This window comes from Nematolebias whitei, chromosome 7 (genome assembly GCF_014905685.2).
Source record: "Nematolebias whitei isolate Nwh7 chromosome 7, NemWhi1, whole genome shotgun sequence".
NCBI classification, from domain to species: Eukaryota; Metazoa; Chordata; class Actinopteri; order Cyprinodontiformes; family Rivulidae; genus Nematolebias; species Nematolebias whitei.
The window spans coordinates 52533601-52543011 of NC_056504.1; positions in this window are offsets into that span (position 1 = coordinate 52533601).

Here is a 9411-nt window from a genome sequence, read left to right on the forward strand (position 1 = left end):
TTTTATCATTACATTATGGAAAATAATGACCTTTATCACAATATGCTAATTTTTTTAGAAGGACCTGTAGAAACGTTTCATGTCTCATCCGAGAGACTTCCTCAGTCTGAGGAGCTGTTTTCAGCTCAGTCTCTTAAATAGCACCTTCTCAGAGTGGATCAACCAGTTTGCTGCTGACAACCAAAACCAGCTGATCACATGCTCAAGAAGGACCATCAGCCTAACAATGGATCATTAGCACACTGATGGCTGTTTACTAGTGGGAGTGGTGGCGCAGAGTTTAGAGAGGTGGGCTTGTGATCCGAAGATCGCCGGTTCACGCACCGGCCCCGACAACATCAAAATTGTGGGTGGGGTAGGTGAAACACCCACACTTGCCCCCACCCTCATTCGCCCCACTCTGGGCCCATGAGCAAGGCCCTTAACCCCACCATGTGCTCCCTAAACAGGTCTCTCTTGAAAATGAGTTCTCGTGGCTCAATGAGACTAACCTGGATAAATAAAGGCTAAATGAAAAAAAAAATGGCTGTTTACTATTCACAGAGGGCTGAGTGATACTAGCAATCACAGCATTGTAAGAGGGGGACAGTTGAACCCGGAGGCCTCCACCCCTGTTTAATGATGGACGGTTTCTTTTCACAAAGATGGCCTCCTTTACTCCTCTCTCAAACCATCGTTCCTCTCTATCCAGGATGTGAACATCTTCTTCCCTGAAAGAGTGACCGCTGGCCTGGAGATGAGTGTAGACCTCAGAATCCTGGCCTGATGATGTTGATCTTCTGTGCTGGTCCATCCTTTTGGCCAGTGGCTGTTTAGTTTCCCCAATGTAAGACTGATCACCCTCCTGACACTGAACAGCATACACAATATTACTCTGTTTGTGCCGGGGGACTGGATCTTTGGGATGCACCAGTCTTTAATGTATTTTGGGGTTTAAAAGCCACTGGGACGTTATGTTTAGAAAATAAACGTCTCAGTTTCTCTGATACTCCCTCAACATATGGAATGACCACTGGTCTGGGTCTGGGTTCCTTCTTTTCACCTGATGTCTGACTGGAGTCCTGTTTGGGTTTCTTCTCTGCTTTCAGGAAGGCCCAGTTAGGATATCCACATTGCTCTAGAGCCTGTCTTGTGTAGGATTTCTCCTTCTGCCTGGCTCCTGAGCTAGTGGGGACGCTGTCTGCTCTGTGGTACAGAGTCCTGATGACTCCTAACTTGTGCTCCAAAGGGTGATGGGAGTCAAACTGCAAATACTGGTCTACGTGGGTGGGTTTGTGGTACACCTCGGTTTGCAAATGTCCTCTATCAGAGACTGAGACCTCACAGTCCAAGAAAGCCAACCTGCCGTTTTTTACATCTTCTCGTGTGAACTTGATGTATTTATCCACAGAGTTGATGTGGTCAGTAAAATGTTGAACTTCCTGAGATTTGTTTTGCTTTGTTTTGTTTTGTTGAATGTCCAGAGGACCAGATTGAACTTTTTTGGATTTTTCTACCTGGATTATTGAGCATGCATCAGGATATGTCAAACTGAACATGTTCAGTGTTTGAGTTCATATCTTTGAATGAGTACCTTTAACATACAAACCAGATTCCAAAAAAGTTGGGACACTAAACAAATTGTGAATAAAAACTGAATGCAATGATGTGGAGGTGCCAACATCTAATATTTTATTCAGAATAGAACACAAATCACAGATCAAAAGTTTAAACTGAGAGAATGTATCATTTTAAGGGGAAAATCTGTTGTTTCCAAATTTCATGGCGTCAACAAATCCCAAAAAAGTTGGGACAAGTCCATTTTTACCACTGTGTGGCATCCCCCCATCTTCTTACAACACTCAACAGACGTCTGGGGACAGAGGAGACCAGTTTCTCAAGTTTAGAAATAGGAATGCTCTCCCATTCATGTCTAATACAGGCCTCTAACTGTTCAATCGTCTTGGGCCTTCTTTGTCGCACCTTCCTCTTTATGATGTGCCAAATTTCTCTATAGGTGAAAGATCTGGACTGCAGGTTGGCCATTTCAGTACCCGGATCCTTCTCCTACGTAGCCATGATGTTGTGATTGCTGCAGAATGTGGTCTGGCATTATCGTGTTGAAAAATGCAGGGTCTTCCCTGAAAGAGATGACGTCTAGATGGGAGCATATGTTGTTCAATAACCTGAACATAGTTCTCTGCATTAATGGTGCCTTTCCAGACATGCAAGCTGCCCATGCCACAAGCGCTCATGCAACCCCATACCATTTACTGATGGTATGGGGTTGCAGGCTTCTGAACGGAGCGTTGATAACAACTTGGGCTATCCTTGTCCTCTCTGGTCCGGATGACATGGCGTCCCAGTGTTCCATAAAGAACTTCAAATCGTGACTCATCTGACCACAGAACAGTCTTCCATTTTGCCACACTCCATTTTAAATGACCCCTGGCCCAGTGCAAACGTCTGAGCTTGTGGAGCTTGCTTAGAAATGGCTTCCTCTTTGCACTGTAGAGTTTCAGCTGGCAACGGTGGATGGCACGGTGGATTGTGTTCACTGACAATGCTTTCTGGAAGTATTCCTGAGCCCATTCTGTTATTTCCTTGACAGTGGCATTCCTGTTTGAGGTGCAGTGATGTTTAAGGGTCCGGAAATCACTAGAATACAGTAGAGTTTTACGGCCTTGACCCTTACGCACAGCAATTGTTCCAGATTCTCTGAATTTTTTGATGATGTTATGCTCGGTTGATGATGATAACTTAAAAGTCTTTGCTATTTTACGCTGGGTAACACCATTCTGGTATTGCTGCACTATCTTTCTGCGCAACAACGGTGGAATTGGTGATCCTCTTACCATCTTGGCTTCTGAGAGACACTGACACTCTGAGAAGCTCTTTTTATACCCAATCATGTTGTCAATTGACCTAAATAGTGTTAAATGGTCTTCCAGCTGTTCGTTATATGTTCAATTTCCTTTTTCCAGCCACTTATTGTTACTTGTCCCAACTTTTTTGGGATTTGTTGACACTGTGAAATTTTGAATCAACATATTTTTCCTTTAAAATGTTACATTTACTCAGATTAAACTTTTGATCCGTCATCTATGTTATATTACGACAAAAATATTGACATTTGCCATCTCCACATCATTGCATTCAGTTTTTATTCACAATTTGTTTAGTGTCCCAACTTTTTTGGAATCTGGTTTGTATATTACAGATCTTATTGTTCCATATTTTCCCAACAGAGCACTTCGCTCTCAGACTGCAGGTTTACTTGTGGTTCCTAGAGTTTCCAAAAGCAGAATGGGAGGAAGCTCTTCCAGTTCTCAGGTTTGTCTCTTGTGGAACCAACTTCCAGACTTTCCTTTTTCATAAATCCTACAGTTAGGGTTGGCTTGTTATGCTGCTATTGTCTTAGACTATGAGAGGACAAATTGACCTCATTTCTTTAAATGAATTGTTAAAATTCAATAGTTTTCATTTGATACTATTTAAAGTGTTGTGTTAAGTTGCTTGTCTGCATTTGACCCATTGCACCTGGGATACACCCAGGTGGAGCAGCTATGTAAGCGCCAGGCAGTGGTGGCTGGTCAATGCGGGCGCCACACCTCCACTCAAACCACATGCATATAGAGCTTTAGAGCGTGACGTCACTGTGACCGCAGCACGGTGGCTGCTGTGACAAGATGGGGTTGGATCCACCATGTTTATGGTGCTCAACATTAACTGTCGAAAACAAACTTTCTCGCTGACTTTTTAATTTTTTTTAATCTAAGTAGGCTAAAACATTTTAGCAATGGTCTGAACTTGTTGCGTTATTGACTGTAACGTCCGGCCACACGACCAGAATTGCAAAAAGATTGAAAACGGACTTTCCTTTTATAGTTTCCCCGCCTGGAAACAACGAGAGGGAGCTCATGTGTCAGACGTAACATTTTCTCATTGAGTTCCGGTTGAGTGAACGCTGGCGTGTCTGGCTGCCGCTGCTCGCCGGCTGCTATTTTTGTGATTTTTTTGTAAAGTTTGTAAAGAGTTTCTGCGCTGTTTGACAACGGACAGATTATGATGTGGATCCACAGGGTGTGTGTGTGGTCTGTCCTCACCTGGGCTGTTTTATCCATCGCCCACCACCCGGTGACTGCTTTCCTTCAGTACACTGCTACAGAGCTTCTGCGACTCCACTTCCACCTGGCTGTCCCTTCACCTGTGGCGCTTCACCTCAATCCGGACATTGCTTTTAATCCCCGCCGAAAGTACATCCACCGAGGGTCCCGGCGAAACTTCAATACCAATGACACTGACTCCGTAGAATCTTTTTGGTCCAGAACTCATCGTCCTCCCCGTAATTCTGACAGGACTGTCAACCGCAGTGTGTTAGCCCACATGGCTAGGTCGGCTAACACTATCGTCAAGCATCGCAACTCCAACATAAACTTCGGTCTTTTAAACGTCCGCTCTCTCACTGGAAAGGGACATCTCATCCAGGATCTCCTTCTCGACCGCAAGTTGGACTTTCTTTGCTTGACTGAAACATGGCAACATCCCAACGACTTTGTTTCTCTCAACGAGTCGACCCCACCTGAGTTTGTTTACATCTGTCACCCCCGCAACTTGGGGAGGGGTGGTGGTCTTGCGATAACTCATCGGAAGCACTGGAAAGTCCTCCCTGTCTCTGCCCCTCTCCTCCACTCATTTGAATACACTGCATCTCAGCTCCCTGGATCTACTTCTACTATTTTATGTACTGTTTATCGACCACCGAAGCCAAATAAGAATTTTTTTGTATGAGTTTGCTGCTCTTCTCACTCAACTTTCTGTTCTCTCTCCCAATATGATCATTGTTGGTGACTTTAATATTCACATGGACAATGACAATAACCTTCTCACCAGAGACTTGACTTCCTGTCTGGATAGTTTTGGACTCCAGCAATACATCAAATTCCCTACTCATTCTAAAGGGCATATTCTGGATTTGGTTTGTTGTTCTGGGGTCACCCCTACTCACTGCAAAGCCAATCTGTTTCCCACTTCTGATCATATGTTTATTTCTTTTGATGTAAATATAATAGCTTTGAAAACCTGTACTCCTCGTGACATTACATTTAGGAAAATTAATGATATTGATCCTGACATTTTCTCATCTGCTATATTTGACCTTCCATCTATTCACTGCTCTTCAACCCCTGATGAACTCACTTCCTACTATAATGTCAACCTCCAAAACCTTCTTAACACATTTGCTCCACTCAAACACAGATCTGTTTCATTTTCTCGCTCAGCAGGTTTACGTTCAACCTGCGTCTTCTCAAAGCCAAGGGACGCCAACTGGAACGCCTGTTCAAAAAAACTGGACTCACTATACACAAAGAAATGTATAACAATCATATTTTGTTTCATAAGGACTGCATTGTCTCAGCTAAATCTGCATACTACTCTGGTTTAATCAGTTCTAACGAAGGAAACTCCAAGTCTCTGTTTTCACTGTTTGTCAAAATGACTAAGCCTCCGGACTCATTTCCCTCCCACATGTACTCTGCTGACTTTTGCAACTCTCTCATGTCCTTTTTCACTGACAAAAATTCCAATATCCACCAACAACTTAACCCTGTAAGAGCTGCTAACACTGAAGCGGACCCCCTGTTTTCCCCTCTGCCCTCCTGTCATTTACTCTAAAGTTTAATTCCTTCCATATCTGATGTAACAAATATTATTCATAAATCAAAATCATCCACCTGCCAGCTTGACCCTCTTCCCACAGTGTTAGTTAAAGCTTGTCTCCCCACATTGGTTCCTCTCATAACCACTATCATTCACTCTTCCCTTAATACTGGAATTGTTCCTTCTTCTCTGAAAACAGCTTCTGTCACTCCATTTCTAAAGAAGCCTGGTTCAGATCCTAATAATTTTGATAACCTTCGACCAATATCTAATCTTCCTTTATTTCTAAAATCCTTGAGAAAGTTGTTGCCTCTCAGCTCCACTCACACCTCAATAAACATAATTTTTTACGAACAATTCCAGTCTGGTTTCCGCCCCCACCATAGTACTGAAACAGCTTTATTAAGAATCACTAATGACCTTTTGATGGCAGCTGATTCTGGTCTCCTCAACATTCTCATCCTCTTTGATCTCAGTGCGGCATTTGACACTATTTCTCAAGATATCCTCCTGAACAGATTAGCATCCACTGGTATCAGTCATACTCCACTTGCTTGGTTTAATTCATGTCTTTCAGGCCGCACTCAGTTTATTCAATTTAAAACCCATTCCTCCAGTTTGTTTCCCATTGCTGCAGGTGTGCCCCAGGGTTCTGTATTAGGGCACCTTTTATTTATTATTTATATGCTCCCTCTTGGCCACATATTCCGCAAACATAATGTCAATTTTCACTGTTACGCAGATGACACCCAGCTCTACATTTCCTCAAAACCCAATTCATCTCTTCCACCTTCCTCCCTATCGGACTGTCTTATGGAAATGAGATCATGGTTTTCCTCAAATTTTCTTAAACTCAACAGTAAGAAAACAGAAGTTTTACTTGTTGGCACAGTCTCCACTTTAACCAAATCGCAGAGTTTTTCCATCAATATTAACTCCCATGTTCTTCCTTCCCCTCAGGTAAAGAGTCTGGGTGTCATACTTGATAATACGCTTTCATTTCAATCTCATATTAACTCTATCACCCGGTCTGCATACTTCCATTTATGTAACATCAACCGACTTCGTCCCTTTCTTACTCCTCATGCTGCTGCTATCCTTGTCCATAGCCTTATCACCTCCAGGATTGATTATTGCAACTCTCTTCTTTTTGGTCTCTCGAATAAGACTCTCCATAAACTCGAACTCCTCCAGAACTCTGCAGCTCGGGTCATAACTTGTACCCCGCTCAGAGAACACATCACCCCGGTTCTGCAGCAGCTTCACTGGTTGCCCATCGAAGCTAGAATAAATTTTAAAATCTTAACTCTCACGTTCAGGTGCATCCATGACCTTGCCCCTCCTTACCTGTGTGATCTGCTTCACATCTCCACTGCTTCCCGTTCCCTCAGATCCTCATCTGCCACTCGTCTTATTGTTCCTTGTGCCCGTCTCGTCACCACGGGGAACAGAGGCTTCAGTCTCTGTGCTCCTCAGCTCTGGAACTCCCTCCTGTCATCAGGAACACAGACTCTCTTCCCTCCTTTAAATCACAACTGAAAACACACCTGTTTAAACAGGCATATTCTCTTTAACTTTGTTTTAACTTTAAGTGTTGTTTTATCGTGACTTATTTTAATTATTTGTTGATTCTGTTTTTATTAAGTGCTGATTTTAATTGTTTTTGTAAGGTGACCTTGGGATTTTGAAAGGCGCCCTGAAATAAAATTTATTATTATTATAAAGGAGATGAATGGACATCAGTGGTGAGACGTCCTCATAGAATCTTCTCCAGCATCACAAGATACCTGCTACTTTGTTCCAGACATTTCCATTCTGCTGTGTCGAAATTCAGGTTGTTGGTGCTGTGCCATAATTTTGTCCGGGTGTATCATGTTTAGTTCATGTTTACTGTAAGGATGGTACCATTTGGTGGCCCGGTTTGTGTCTGTGTTCCCTTGTGCTCCCTCGTTAGTTCAATTAGTGCCACCCTTGTCTCGTCCCAGCTGTTCGTAATCACGTCTTGTCTTGTCCTTGTATATAAGCCGTCAGTCAGTCTTGTTCGTGGTCGCGTCGTACTCGTTGGGTCTCCTGTGTTCCCCCTGAGTCTTACGTGTCCCCTGAGTCCTCCTGAGTTTCCCGTGCCTTATCTTCCTGTTCATGTAAGTTTTGCTGCCCCGTCAGCCTGTTATTTTGTATCTTTATTTATCATTAAATTCCTATTTTTGTATTCTGCCGAGTTGAGTCCCTGTCTGCACTCTGGGTTCGCTCCTGCCTAGAAAATCCTAACAAGTTCATAAAATTGGGTCAACCTAGTTTAGGTCAGGTTTATAGGATCACTAACGGTTTACGTGGTGGTTCATTGAGGCGCTGGAAGTGCAAAACCTAAGACACAAAATGTGTAAAATGAATACTACAGTAATAATATTAACAAAAATGAAAAGAAAACAAAAAACCAAGTTTTTTTAACAAACACTCGTCAGCAGACACGTACGTGTCACAGCACAGTTTTGTTTAGAGCACACTGAAAGTAAATGTTACCCAGTGAGGTGCAAGTGAAATATAATGTAATAGAATCAGAAAGTGAACAGTGTCACAGTTTAACAGTAGAGTTGTGAAGGTGCAGTGACCAACCATGATGCAGTCTTTAGCCTCTGGAGGCTGAGACGTGCATGTGTGTGTGTTCACGTACCTTTGTGAGAACTAGTTTTCTGGTCAGACGCTGAAAACCTGCAGCTCCTGCACCCAAACTGAAGGTGAGCTTCAACAGATTTATAATTCTTGAACTGCTGAATGTGTAGGCGCTCACTCCACAAACAAAGTAGCTAAACAAATCTGGAAACGTTAATGGCGTTAGCTCGTTCAAATCACTTGTCCGTGCACGGTGTTCGTATGGATCAAACCCATTAATTACTCTTATTTTCTCTATGTAGCGCTCCTTTGCATCTTGTTTAGTTTTTCAACATGACGAGCCTTGCACTTGTTCTGATGGTCCATTTCTGTTGCCTGGTCTGTTGCTTGCATTTTGATTGTCAGTAAAAATGGCGACCTAAATCCCAGAATGCAATGCACCATCACGTGGTTGCCCGTTCTCTATTGGGCTCTGTGCTAAATCAGTGCTATATTGCTACATTTATTTGAATGTGCTTATAGAAAAAGTAATGATCAAACATTAAAAGTTTTCTATACTAAATGTCACTGATGGTGTAACTGCTGCATCTGTGCTGATCTGGAGAATGAAAATAAGCCTCTTGCAATAAGTAACTAGCTCCTAGTGTTAACATAGAAGAATTTAAATTGAAGGTCCATTGAAATGGTGAAATGATATATTGTGTGCTAAGGTGCAATACTAGGACCTTTAATGTTAGGAATATTTAGGAGTACTCAAATAACAAGCTTAATTCTATTTACATTATGAACTTAAATTACTATAGTAAAGATGATTAAACATGTACATGTATTGCTTATATTTATGATGGTTTTTATATTGATAAAACCCAGGGTTATTGATTATTAGATCTGTTTCACACAGGTCAACTTCCTGTTTGTTGCAGAGGATGGAGATCTAACCCTAGTTTCAAACCAGGAGGTCAGAAGAATCCCCATAAGTCCTTCCAGTGGTACGAGGCACTTTTAGCTTACAGCTACAATCTCATTCTCACTTATTTAATTTTTAATATTTATTTATTAACCTTTATTTAACAGGCACATCCCACTGAGATCACAGATCTTTTTTGCAAGGAGGCCTGAAGGCAGACTAACATGTAGGTTTTGGGTCACTCTGGACTATAT